This window comes from Neomonachus schauinslandi, chromosome 6, assembly GCF_002201575.2.
Source record: "Neomonachus schauinslandi chromosome 6, ASM220157v2, whole genome shotgun sequence".
Classification (NCBI taxonomy): Eukaryota; Metazoa; Chordata; class Mammalia; order Carnivora; family Phocidae; genus Neomonachus; species Neomonachus schauinslandi.
The window spans coordinates 130,729,622-130,744,702 of NC_058408.1; positions in this window are offsets into that span (position 1 = coordinate 130,729,622).

The window sequence follows — 15,081 nt, forward strand, 5'->3', positions numbered from 1 at the left end:
TACAATGTAAATAGCTTTTTATTTCCTAAGAAATAATTTAATGTTTAGTAAAAAAGAAAACAGAAAAAAGAAAGATGTGTGTGTTGGCTTATGCACTCACCCTCAGAGCTGACCAACCCCCAGGCCTGCTAGACGTGTTGGGTTCTGGACGCTCTCCAGTTGTCTGTCACACTTAACTCTTGCATCTCTGTGTCCATGCCATAGTTGGTTTCTACTTATGTATATAAAGGGGCACGGGGTGGGCTTCTTTGGGCCAAGTCGTTAAGGAAGGAGTAGACTGACATCCTAGAACATGGGGGGCTTTCTATGCCATCAGTGACCTGGAAGAAGTTGCAAGACGAAGCCCACCAGAGACTTCAAACTGAGACGCAGGTGGCGCAACAGGCTTCCCCTCCAAAAGGAAAGCGTGGAGGATGTTTATCAGCCTGAGAAAATGGGTTTTCTCTAAAGAAGCTCAGCCGCGGATCAGAAAGGGACCGTTTTTCTGCTTTCTGGTTGGATTCCTTCTGGAGAATTCTTGGGCTGTTTTGAGCTCAGAAAAGTCCCCTGGGCCTCGGGCGAGGCCTAGTGAGTGCATCTGGGCACAGGAGGAGTGAGAGCGCTTGGGAGGGATGGGGCATTTGCGACATCACGAGTCTGTGTAAGCCCTTGCAGGCCAAAGAGGGGGCTAGCCTTTCATGATATTAGTCCAAGATGATTTTAGCAAAGCTGTGCTATATGCTTGTCAGATGTACACAACTTCCTTAAAGTCAAATGTCTGCCTTCAGTTCCCTTAAGATAGTTCTTGCCTCTGGGTGAGCGGCTTTCCAAGCCAGCTTTCTCGTTCCCAGCCCCCTGGCCCCTCCGCCCATTCGCACACACCACTTCTGTTCCCTAGGGTCACTTTAAGCCATGCCGTAAGCATTGTTTTCTTTTCAGGCGCAGCCTGAGTACACTTGATTTACAAAATGATATACTGTATATATATATATGGGAGGAAAGGCCGGATTTTGTACCTGTTAATTTTTGTGAGATATCGTTCGCCTTCTTTGTGAGACCCTGAGAGAATGTGACCTAGAGAAGGCTGACTGGCTACAGCGTAGATCGGGAAAAGGAGTGCTTCTAGAGATCCTGCTTTTTTGTTTCAAGGGTTAAATGGGGCAGACAATTGCAATACTTGTACTAAATACTGGAATACAAATGCATGAGTCATGTCTATATATACAGTATATGTACATATACTGTTCTTGATTTTATTGTTCCATTTGAATATTTCTACTGTAAAAAAAAAAAAGACAGTGGTTTTGAAATTGTTGAAAATAAATGTATTTTTGTACATCAAAGCTATATACCTGGCTGAGATTTTTCTCTTTGGGCTGGTTTCTTCACCTATTGCTATCAGTCAGCTATCGCGGCAATAAGGCTACATGGCCCAAGCCGAAACAGAACAAATAGCTTATAACCCAGATATTTATGTTTTACTCATGAATCTCCAGGTTGGTTGCGGTTTGCCTGAACTCCATTGAGCTGACCTGGCTCTCCTGAACCAGTTGGGATGCTGGCTTCAGTTGGGGATCCAGGCTTGCTTCATGAGTTGTCATCTTCTGGGACCAGATGCCACCCAGGGCATGGTCTTTCATGGTGGATCACAGAATTCCAAGTGAGGCCAGCAGAATACTCTTTGCCTGTAAGGCCTCGGCTCAAAATGATCATCCTGTTTACCATTGTCTCCATTCTGTTGACTAAAGGAAACCACGTGGCCACGTCCAGCATCAGTGGGCCAGGGAAATAGGCTCCGCCTCCTCTGGTGTAAGGTACCACAAAGTTACATGACAACAGTGTGACAACAGGATTCTGGTCTAGGGGAGGGCATGCTGTGTTGGGAACAGTAGTAACAACAGTTCAGTCTACTCTACTTACTCATTTTCTGTGGGCCTGCGGGGAGCTTTCATTAGATGCCCATATTCAAGTTTCCCACCCCAATATTTGTGGCCAGGAACTTCTGAGTGGAAGGTTTGGCAACCACAAGGTCTTCGAGTGGCATCAGATCGCACTGAGTGGTAGATAGAACTGCAATACAGGCCTTGAAGACTTTAGCAGAGAAAATGAAAAGAGGAGAGGGAACCAAGAAGACCTATATTTTTTTTTCACTATTATTATTGTTAACCTTTTTAATGCTGTTTGATGCATCAAACCAGCAAAAGATCTTCTCTTGCCTACCGCTGAGTAAGGAATTTGGAAGAATGAGTGAGTGGCTCTTCTCCACATTAGGTAATAAGGGAACGTGAACTAAGTACTTAGAATAGGGCTGTAAGTTAGATGTTTTAATCTTTTTAGTGTTCAAACTATGTAATAAATTACCACGGATCCCAGAAACCCAAGAAACGAGAGAACTTTTGTCATTAATTTACTCCTCTATTTTGGATGCTAGCTGACCATTCCAGAATCATATTTTCTGAGCTCAAATGATTAAGATGTAGGATGAAACAAAGGTTTTTCTTTTGATTTGTGAATGTATTTAAAAATTATGTATTATTCTTGGTGTAACTGTTCTTGGGTTCTACTCACCTTTTAAAAATTATAATATATAATTAACTTCTTCAAATATTGAGGATGTCATTTATGTTACCTCTAAAAGAAACATTTTTTTTTGGTCTAACTAGTGGTTCGTTACATAAAGTGCCTGCACATCTTGAAGGGGTTTATAATGAGCTTCCCCAGTAATGTAATATGTCTAATATTCTGATCCCACATCAAAAGTGATTTATCCAAATGCAATGGTTTTTGCTTTCCAGTGGGATCTGAGCCCTTCCCATGTTCGTTTACGTCGGGGTTGATAAAATCACTCCACCGGATTAAAAAGGACGGAAGTGAGATATGTGGTAAAACAGCATTAGTCAGCTGGTTCCTTTGGGCTAAGCCATGCTAGGAATAGAGCCTGGGCATCCTCCACCAGCACAGGTCTGCCAGATTTCTCATAGCAGACAGGCGAAGGCAGATGGCAGAGAGTGTGACTGGCTTTGTAGTTATTCCTCTGTGGGGTTTCTCATCGGAATTGTCTTCTCTCAGGAGATTCTAAACCCGATAAGCAAGCCCGAAGAAGTCCTCAGGGTGGAGCCCAGCTATCAGCACCTGAAGCAGAGCTTCTGAGGATTCTCCTGTCGAAGTTAGAGAATAACTGCTCTATCCGCCACTGAAATCACTCAGGGAGAGTACTGGGGAAAGGGCACCTCCCCTGGCTCCTGTTACCATGATACAAGGCACCTTCATCTGCAGAAATGAGAACCACTTCCAAATTGGCTCGTTTCCTCCTGGGCAACAGCTGCAGCTCTGAGAGAGCCACCCGATTGAGTTATCTGGAACAAAAACACCCTGCGAGTCAAGGTGGTGATGGATTGCGCCTTGGAAAGAATATTAAGCCAGGAATTAGGAGATCTCTGACTTTCAGCCAGTCACTCTGGACCACGATTTCTTATTTGCAAAAGGCAAACACTTTATGGCCTGACTCACTGGCTACTTTGGATTTACAGAGGTGCGAAGAGCACATTGCCAATTCCAGAATTGTTAGATGACTAGGATGAGCGTACATAGGAGACCTCTCTTCGTCCGTAGCCGGGTCAACTGGGAGGCAGAGAGTGAAGTGACTTCCCTAAGGTTAGACAGCAAATGAGTGTGGAGCTGAAGATGGAACCCGTATCTTATTGATATTAGGGCAGTGTTCTTCCCACCACATACCCTCCTGACGAAGGCAAAACTGAACGGCACGTTACAGAACGTCAGTGGACAGCCTGATGCTTATGCCAGGATGGCTCCTGTATTTCGAGTGTCTGGAGCGGTTTAGAACCTAACTTCCCAAGTGTGCTCCTCATCCAGTGGCTCACACGCTCCACATGTCATTGCCCTGCTGACCCACTTGTTTAGCAACCCATGGCCTGATGCCTTTGCTTCCCTCACTGGGCAGAAAGAAGGCTGCTCAACAGACAGCTGCCAGGCCCCAGCTTCCCATGCTATGCTGCTTGCCTTTTAAAGCAGCTGGCCTCGTTCAGAGGGAAGAAGGCCAGAGAGCAAACATTAGCAATGGGAATGCCTCATCCTGACACACACACCAGATCCTGCCAAATTCTCTTGTCTCATCCAACGGTACTGCCAAAGGGGACCAGATGTAGCCCAACAATTTCCTCCCGAATACTACTGCATCTTGATGTCCCTTAAACTTGGTTTAATTGCCATTAACTTTACAGTAGCACAGTGCCCTTTAAAATGCTCTTTGCTTCTGTGTTCTCAGGCCATATATCATGATGAGATACGGGTTCATTCAGAGCGGAATCAATGGGACGTTGTATACAAAAATGGGAGGAGAGCCTCAGCTAGAGTTCAGTTTATTCAGAGATGAAAAGTTGCAATAAAACTCCATTACATTTTCATTGTCTGAGGCCCAGAGGGGTATAATGACATAATCAGGGTCCAATTTCCTATCTATAAATTGACAATAATGACATCTATCTACCTCACAGGGTTGGAACCCAGATCAAATGAGATAATTTGGGTAAAAAAACACAAAATAACTAGGGCTTGACAAATAATGAATTGAACCTGAGAAGCCCAAGTTCTTTTGTGCTGGATCTCCTTTCTCTGTCCCCCCTGGCCTCAAGTTGTAAAAATTATCTGACCAGTCTCTTACCTACTCTCACCTAAGGCTGTACTTTCAGGGAAAGAATCACAATTACCTGGGGAGACATACCGTCCTCCTCAACTCCCCCTCAAAAAGAAGAGAATTTTGGTTAAAATCAGCTATTTACACCTTAATCTCAAAGGTCACAGCTCCTTTTATTGTCTTTTTTTTTTTAATATAAATGATCTAATTTTCCTTGTGATACAGTTAGGGACCATGGGAGCAATCCACAGGTGAAAAACATGCACCTGGAACACTTTCTATTGGCTGTTATTGTCAGAAAGGTTCTCCTGCAGAGCAGAATCAAGATGTTGCCCCAGATACAAGCTGGACTTAAAACAGAAGACCCTAACTCCAAAAACCACCAAAGCCTGACAATATCGACCAATCAGGATGAGGCTCTTCCAGCCAATCAGGATGAGACATTCTTTTTCTTCCCTTTATTAGCATATTGGACCAGAGTGAGAACTTGGGCGGGGACTTTCTGTATATAAATGGGGCCTCCACTATTCTTCGGGAGGTTAGTCTAAGGACTTTCTGTGTCTTTTTTTTTTTTTTTTTAATTATAAAGGGGGGTGGTCGTGCAGTAGCTCCAGTAAAGCCTTTCCTGTACCTTCGACTTTTGGGTCTGGCCACTACATTTTATATATCTGAAGTACCAAGGATGTGTTTCTTGCCTTCAACTCTGGTCACAGCTCAAGGAGAGCTCTTTCAGAGAGGGAGCACGAGATGCAGATTCTTTTCAAAATGTCACCCAAAGACAAGAAAATAGATCATGACAGGCACGCATGCCATCTGTCATTATGGCTCGGTATCTGGGGAACAGCACTGTTTGAAGCTATTAGAAATGAACCAGATAAAGTGGGGCCTTCAGTAATTTGCTCCTGAGACAGTATGCGGTCTGCTTCTGGAAGAATAGAGACTTCTTGAGCTGAAATATCTGTGCCCAAAGTGTCCGATGAGCTGAAGCCTGCTAGGCTCTAAGGATTTATCCCCACTAAGGTCCTACTTCTCCTCCCCAGAGGCTCTCCCAGAAGCCCCTTCTTATGATGCAGAGTCTTTTGTTGCTTATTCTCCCTTGCAGAGGGTTATTGCTGTCAGTACTCCAGGAACTGGCTGCAATTAAGAGTATGTCCAAACATGGTGGATTGAAAGAGAAAGGAGGCCACACAAGAAGCAACAGAGAACAGCATTGTTTTTCTTGTCACTAATCTATCTTCCTTGGTTTCTGGGTAGAATCACCTGGGGAGCACTTAATTATCTCTGTAAACACACACCTGGGGCTCAGAGCGCCAGAATGGTTTTCATGCACTGACCTTCCAAAATCTTGTGGTTCAATTAGAGAATTGCTGGGCTTCTTCCATTGGCAGCTGGGATATTTTGTGGGAGGGGCACTGAGGGAGGAAGATGAGAGAGGTGAGTCTAGAGAAATAAAGTTAATCTTTGTCAATTACAAAGCTTTACTTGACACATTCTCATTTCAACCTGTCAATTTCAGATTCTCCTCTGTGTGGGGAAAATACAGATGCTCCCCAGATTTCTAATCTATTTATAATGGTAACAAGACAACTGTAGGCAGTGTGTGCTCATCATGAGCTAATCATCCTCTGCTATGCCTTGTGCCTCCTAATTAGTGGCATGTTGGTTGCCTACTGATCAAGTTGGAGCCTCATCCAGGCAGTAGGGAGGGAAGGTAGGGGGAGATAGAATTCTGAGCCCAGTGGAGCTTAGATCTTGGCAGACTTTCCAACAACAGGTGAGCTTCACACCTTGCCTTGCAATGCATCCCTTTTAAAGAGGCAGCCACCACTACCATGGGTGCTAACAGGAACATGGCAGGCTTCCAAACGTGTCTCTAAGAGCTCCTCATAGCAAGTTGCTGTCCTTCCAAAACTTCTTGGCTTAATGATACAAATCCAGCAAGTGACATCAGGTAGAAGAAAAATAAATAATTAAATGTGCATCTATAGATGATAATGGGGCAAGATCCCTTCTGTTCATTCACTCATTTAAAAAGTATTTATTGAGCTCTATAGTTAATAGTCTCTTATGGTTCCTGGAGTGGAGGTGGGCAGGGGTATAAGTTAAATGGGTGATGGGTATTAAGGAGGGCACTTGTGATGAGCACTGGGTGTTATATGTAAGTGATGGATCACTGAATTCTACTCCTAAAACCAATATTACACTGTATGTTGATGTAACTAGAATTTAAATAAAAACTTCAAGAAAAATTAAAATTTTTATTGAGAACTTGCTTTCCAACAGATTCTGCTCTGGATACTGAGGCTAACGCTCAAAACACACTTAATATGAGGTGACCATATCATTTTTTTATACAAACTGGGACACAGTTGGGCATGCATGGAGCACTGGTCATAATTACTCTGGGAAACCAAGCATGATGCAGGAGTGTCTCAGCAAACCAGGATGTATGGTCACCCTAACTTAAAATTCAGAGGGGGCGTAAAGTCAGAGATGTGTCAACATTCCATTCACCTTTGAATTGTTTTTTAATTCCTTACCCAGGGATAGAAACCCAATTCTCTGAGCCCGAAAACTGTTTATGGAGATCCCCTATCAGCTTTGTAGTCTTCTGAGGGCCTCTCATCGGGGTGGTGAACCCCTACATAGTCAGAGGTCAGTGAGCAAAGCCTTAGATGGTTTTTAGAAAGTTATCTAAGGGGCTCCTGGGTAGTTCAGTCAGGTGGCCAACTGTTGGTTTCAGCTCAGGTCATGATCTCAGGGTCTTGGGATCAAGCCCCGTGTTGGGCTCCATGCTCAAGTGGGGAGTCTGCTTGGGATTCTCTCTTCCTGTCCCTCTGCCCCTTCCGCCACTCATGCACACACACACTCTCTCTCTCAAATAAATATTTTTAAAAAATTAAAAATATATTTATTACATTATATCAATTAGGTTTCTTGGTTGCAGAAAATAGTCACTGCTCCTCGGTAATTCAAGCAAAAAGAATTTATGGGAAGGTTATCAGAAGCCCACGGAATCAACTCAAGTTTGAAGAACATAACTTGGAAAGAGGCAGGAGCTAGGTTAACTTTGGAGGGGTGGGGAGCAAGAAACACAGACAGTATCCTACTAGGGGTTCCTGGCAGATCGTATCTTACCAGAGGTTTCCTCTGGAATGAATGAACTCCAATTATCTCTTCTATCCTCATGTTACTGAAAATTCAAAGTTCCAGATAAATTTCCCAATTGGTAAAGTTTAGGTCACACGCTCACTGCATGATCCATGGACTGAAGTGTGTCACCCTGAAATTCATAAGCCCTAACTTCTAGCACCTCAGAATGTGACCATATTAGGAAGTAGGGCCTTAAAGAAGTGAGTAAGTTAAAATGAGGCTGTTGGGTGTATACAAGTCCAATCTGATTGATATCCTTAGAAGAAAAAGAAATTAGGACACAGTTTACAGAGAGCTGACCAGGTGAAGACACAGGGGGAAGGCAGCCTTCTATAAGGCAAGGAGAGGGGCCGCAGAAGAAACCCACACAGCTGATCCCTGATCTCTGACTTTTAGCCTCCACAGTTGTGGTAAAACACATTTCTGTTGTGTGAGCCACCTCACCTGGGGTACTTGTTATGACAGTCTTAGAAAACGAAAGGTGAGGGAAACTATCTGGGGAAATAAACCTGTAAGTATTGCTCTGGCTTTTGAAGTGAGATTTCGAGGCACTTGGATTTACTCTCCCACGGGGACTCCCTACACTAGGAGACAGTCCTCCTTCCTCTGCCACCCGTGAAAATAAGAAGATGGGAATGAAGGCAGAATGGATGATGGTCAGAGGATAAGCCTTCAAGTCATTTTAAAAGTCAGTCTTCTTTCAACATTTATTGAGCACAAACCAAGGAAGGAAGTGCGTGGCGCTGTAGGTGCTGGAATTTCAGGTAAGAATCTGTGGGCCACGTCCTACTCCGGTGGAACTTACAATTTAAGGAACAGCCTTGTAAGTATTTATTTGATTTTCTGTCACGCTTTGGGGGTGTGCTTGGATCGTTTAGAGAAAAGTAACAGAGAGGTAGGGTGGGATAATCCCCACCCCCTAGAGGAAAGGTGGTGGTAAAGTGGAGGATGAATTCTCAAAGGAAATGACATTTACAAATGTTGGGGTTTACCCTCTCTTTTCCACCTAGAATCCTCCTTTCCCTGTTCTCCTGGCACACTGATAGAACTCTGAATGTGGACAAAATGGCAGAACTGAAGGATGAAGAGGAATGCAGGGATGGTGGGAAAGGGACTTGGAAGGCAACTCTAGAACAAATTTAAAAATTAGAGATTTGTGGGGGGCCTGGGGGGCCCAGTCGGTTAAGCGTTTGACTTGATTTCTGCTCAGGTCATGGTCCTGGGGTCCTGGGGTCCTGGGGTCCAGCCCTGCACTGGGCTCTGTGCTCAGTGGGGAGCCTGCTGGAGATTCTCTCTCCTCCTCCCTTTGCTCTTCCCCCAGCTCACACACACCCTCTCTCTAAAATAAATAAGTAATTCTTTTTTAAAAATCAGAGATCTGGATTTACAAAGATGTGGACCTTCTAATCTGCACACAACGGTTTGTGTTTTCCATATTATTCCAAATTTTTCTGATGAGCATATGTTCATTTCATAATTTTTTAAAAAATAAAGAAGAAAGTAAAAGTCACATTAAATGTCCATAACGGTTTTCCAGATGTAGTGGTTTCTGAGTATTTTATTCAAGTTCTCTTGAACTTTTAAAAAATGTAATGATATGTTCTGCAATACCAATTATTAAGCATAGTTAAAATAGGAACATTCATAGGTCAAAGATGGACAATAACTTCAAAAGAGACTTGTGGTGGCATAATACCTGCTCGAGCATGGTTTATTGGTCTTTATAAATGGAAAAAGAAACTGTAATTACTCAGGTCCTTCACAATGAGTATTAAAGATACAGGAAATCATTACTCAAGATTCTTGGCAAAGGAAATGGCTCTTATGTTGTTCTCTGCTACTCTTTTATTTCTTTCACAAAAGTAGAGAAACTTCTCTGCCTAGCAATTTTACTGGTAATGTCCCATCCATAAATAATTTGCTGTTGTTAACAAATGTTGGAACAAAACAACACCAATTAAGGTTCTGAGTGGTTATCAAACATGGCAAGAGATTGCGCATGAACTGTGGGATGAAGAACTTAGGTTGGGGAAGGCATTGCCTGCTGCTGAAAAACATTTTAAACAGAAGGGAACATAGGACCCAATTTCTTGCCCGACCTCTAGCACCCACCTGATGCTCTGATACAGGGGGTTAGCTAGAGGCTCCGAACTGGAATTCTGGAAGCTGTGGGCCTGGGTGAGATCACCTGGAGAAGACATGGAATGGAAGGCAAGCAGGTTCAAATGCCCGCCCCCCACCCCCCAGCTTCGGAAAAGAGTCTTGTTCTCCAAACGATTTTCCATTTACAGTATATGCTTTTTATGAGTGTTTATCAGTGTATTATACAAACGTCCTTCTTTTGAATGGAGTCTCTTCCACTCAGCTCTCTGAATTAAGGGCTCCCATCCTATCCCAGACTCCTCTAGGGCACCGCCTCCGCTGGTGGGCACAGGCTCACGATGTTGTCCCAAGGATCTTGGCTTTGAAGAGCTATGGATCCAGGTTCAATGCTAGCTTCTTCATTTATTAGCTGTGTGGTCTTGGGTGAGTCGCTAACCTCCCTGAGCCTCATTTTCTCTTTTGTTCTTGTGAAGGAAGTGAAATAGAAAACATCTAGAGCATCACAGGTTCATCATAAAGGAGCATTTCCTCCACCCCACCCTTTCTCTGCGTTTCCCTGGGACACCTGTGTGGCAGAGCAAAGAGACTCCTTACCAGGACAGGAGCAGGAATGGAAGGTTCAGACCCACCAAAGCATGCTCCTTGCCCCCCTGGGCCAGATGTGTCCTGCTCTAACCCATCTGACAAAGCCAGGGCTGCCTCTCCTCCCTTCTGCAGGAAACAATTTAGAAAACACAACCCCTAAACCACCCCCTCCATCCCATAAATGTTTACACCTGTTCTTTTGTCAAGTCTCAGAGAAGAGGCTCGATACCAATAATTTTGTAGGGGGGAAAGGGGGCTGGGAGGGTGCGGGAGACAAACAGCCAGCCCCAGACTGGGCTGCTGGGGATGAATGTCGCATTGCTAAACTCAGCCATGCTTGCCAGCTGAACGGCTCCTTTTCTTTTTAACAAATCTGAGACCAAGGAGGTCCTTCCGACAGCCTATCGTTAACTTTGTTATTATGGTTATTATCAACAATGTGCCAATTTTCCTGCATCTTTCAGGATCTTTCAATTACTACATGCTGAGTTTTTCCTCCCCTTCTTTTCCCTGGTCTCTCCATCTCCCCTCCCTACCCCAAGTGCCCAGATTTCTTCTCTTTCCTCCTCCACAATTGTTTTCCCTATACAAGGATGGCAGTGACAGGGATGGAAGCCCAGCAGGATTTGGAATCTCTCTGACTGAGGGGAAAGAAATATTTGTATATTATTCAACGTCCTCCAAGTTATTCATCAGAAGCTTCATTTTTCACCAAAGTCTTTTCCTTATCTTAAAGCCACTGACATGAATATATATCATGAAGTTAAAAAGATCGAATTACACTTCGCTAGCTACTGCTCAGATTCATGGAGGCTCGAAGCCCAGCTAGTCCTGGGTGTACCAAACGGCGGCATTTTACGTTTGTTTTGGTTTGGTTTTTTCTTTCTCAGCAAACACACGCTAACAGGGTTTGTCTCTTCATTTTGATATGGGAATGATTGAAAATATGCTCTGTATCGCTTGATAAAAGACCTTTGCCAAAAAGAACAGCTTTGTCATTTGAACATATTTCCCAGGAGCCCTGAGATGTGCTTAAGCCTGGTTTAATGGGATGTTTTTGAGCAGGGATGCTGGCTGATGGGCCAAAGGCAGAAGCTTCTGTGTGGGGTCCCTGGCCTTGGGGCACTCTGGAAACCCCCATGTTTCAATGCAGATTAGAATGCTGCTTGGCTTAAGTGAAATAAGTCAAGCAGAGAAAGGCAATTATCATATGGTTTCACTTATTTGTGGAACCTAAGGAATAACATGGAGGACATTAGGAGAAGGAAGGGAAAAATGGGGGCGGGGAATTGGAGGGAGAGATGAACCATGAGAGACTATGGACCTGAGAAACAAACAGGGTTTTAGAGGGGAGGGGGGACGGGAGATTGGTTAGCCTGGTGATGGGTGTTAAGGAGGGCATGTACTGCATGGAGCACTGGGTGTTATACGAAAACAATGGATCGTGGATCACTACATCAAAAACTAATGATGTGTTGTATGGTGACTAACATAACATAATAAAATTAAAAAAATAAATAAATAAATAAAATAGTTCCAAAAAAGCTAAAAAAAAAAAAAAAAAAGAATGCTGCTTGATAGGCTCGCTCCCTGGTAGCTGAGGTCCCTGGGCTGGGAGCAGTCTGGCGGTTCATCCATCCACATGTTGTTACTAAGAGGCTCCTGGGGCACAGCACCTAACAGGTTACAATCTTCTAGAGTTGCTGGAACAGACTGCCACAAACCAGGGGGCTGAAAACAGCTGAAATTTATTCCATCACAGTTCTAGGGCCAGAAGTTCAAAATCAAGGTGTTGGTAGCATTGGTTCCTTCTGAAGGTTCTAATGAAGACTCCATTCCCGACCTCTCTCCTAGATTCTGGTGGCTGCTGGTCATCCTTGGCATTCCTCAGCTTGTAGCTGCATCACTCTGACCCCTACTCCCATCTTCATATGGCTCCTCTGTGTGATCTCCCCTTCTTTCCTATAAGGAGACGTGTCATCGCATTTAGGCTATACCCAGTTAATCCAAGATGATTTCATCCAAAGACTTTTAATTTTATCTGCAAAGATTCCCTTTTCCAAGTGAGAGACTTGTCATGTTCTCAGGTTCTGGGTGGATATATATTTTCAAGGGTCATCATTTCAACTCATACCATAAGCCCATTCCTAAACACACACACACACACACACACACACACACACACACACAGTTTAAGTGAAAAAAATAAAAGTTGGGATCATCATCTAGTGGCTCTCAGCATCCAATGCCAAGCCCCATGATCCATTTCTTCCTTCCCCATCAAAGTTTACCTGGCCAGTGTCCCAGTCCTTTGGCTCTCTAAAGTGAATTTGGGCTGTCTTCTATGACTTTGTTTCTCTAGTCTTCATTTTATAAGCTATTATTATTAGATACCATAACTTGTACAAGTCCTTCAATCCCACAAGCCTAGTGGTCTATTAACAAGACATTTCACTAATACCTGCATCCCCACTTCTCTTTGAAGGAGGAGAGAGAGTGATCCCATTGCTCAGATTCTAGGACACAGAGCAGGCCTCCTTTGCTAGTTGTTGGGGTCATTGTATTGCTATGATGTGGCCATCCCAGAGCAAAAAAGAGTTTTCTTTTTATGCATTCTTGCAGCTTTCCATATTTTCATGGAATAGACTGAGCCACTCTATCCTGGGATTTCCCAGGAGCTTGCAGCAGGAGTGGAGATGGGTGGGGAGGCCGCCTCAGTGTGTAGGCTGGGCCACAGGGATCATTCAGATTTCTCAACACCTTCTGCATTAAGGCTTGTGGCCCAGGCCTTAGGAACAAGAAGGTGGCAATTTGTTTTCCTTTGTATTTTTCCTTGAGACTCTGGGGAACTCTTGGGTAGGAGTGTTTAAGGTAAGAGCGGGGCATTTGGATACTTTGACCTCTTCTAGGCCATGTTAATTCTATGAAATCCTATCATGAATTCATAGAAACTGTGTGTTAAGTTTAAAGAGTTTTCTTCTGCTTCATCTGATCATGGAAAGCAATTTCATGCAACTCTCCACAGTCTGGGGCCAGTTATTCAGGAGTGAACACTCAGAAACTACAACTGAATTTACAAGCTGGAGAAGGGGTGGGATGGTACATGGAGAGACTGTGAGATGAATGAGAGCAAAGGTGGGCTTCCGAGACTGAGGACCCTCTTCCCAGCACACACACACACACACACACACACACACACACACCCAGGGCCCAACATTGCTTGTGCAAATCCAGCCCCTCTCCAGAAGGACTCACATACTCTACTCCAGATGCCCCCTGGATCATTCTAGTCTCTGGACTACCTGAGCCTGCAAAGCTCTGGTCCCTTCATCATCCAAATCCTAACCACCGTAGACAAGGCTCAGCCCAGATGTGACCCCCTCATCAAGGCTTCCTGCTGAAGCCAGCTCAGGTCTGCTCCTCTGTCCCTGCTCCCCATGGCATTTGCTTCCTACACCTCCGCTATGCTTGCTGTCACCATTTGACTTTGCTCACCTTTACCCATGAGCGGTAAGAGACAGACGCAGCAGAAAGGGCATAGAACTTGAAGGCAGATGTCTTACATTCTAGTTCCAACTCATCTATTATCTGGCTTCTTTAGGCTAGTAATTCAGTCTATCTGGGCACATTTCCTCCTCTATGAAATAGGAGATGGTGACAAAGAGAAACTGTGTTTGCCCCGCTTATCTTATCAGGTCATTGTATGTATCAAATGAGATACCCCATCCTGTAATGAATTTAATATACTGGCTCCGAGCTGCCATCACAATGAGATGAGTTGGAAGGCAATTTCCTGGCTCCTCCCTACACCTGTATTTCCACTTCTTTGCCTGCAGTAGAGTACCAGCATCTGTGAGTGTTGGCTGCTAATGTCTCACAGCTGCTCCTGCCCCAGAGGGATCCTCGGCCCTCCTGGAAGCACCACCCCAACCCTCCACATCTATGGTATCGTTTAGGCTCCTGAGCCCCCTGGGGTCAAGTCCAAACTAAACTCAACCTGAGACTACATCCTTGCTTGATTCTTTCTCTCTTTTCATCCTACTGCCTTAGATCACCCTCTTAAAAAATTACCTGCCCCAAATCTCAGTCTCAGGCTCTCCTTCTTGGAAACCCAACCTAAGACACTGTCCTATGGTGGTCCGATCACAAAACAAGACATCCCCATTCCTGGGATTCAAAGTGCCCACACAGATATAAGATGTAGGACACCTAGACTTTCTTCAATATCTCAAGGAGCAGGAGAAGCACGTGCTCTGACCTCCCCCACCAAACATGGAGAGCTGAGTGCTAGAGTCCCAGCCCCCAGCGGTGAGCCAGCGCAGAGGCCAGGGGGATACACAGCACAGTGGAGTCCTCCTGCCCCAAAACTAGAGTACCACGGCCTGTCCCAGCAGTGGGCCTCAGAGGGCAGCTCTCCCTCTACAAGGAATTCTCTTCTGTGGCTGCTGAGCCCCCAAACTTAATGCTTATCATCTATACAAGCTGAGCTTTCTTGAAAGTGATTGTGTAGTGGGAACATCTGGTGTGTGAATGGCTTCTATGTTTTTTTCTCTTCTCTCCCTCCAGTCAACACTAAGTGAATCCCTGGAATGTCTGCCCTGCTTCCC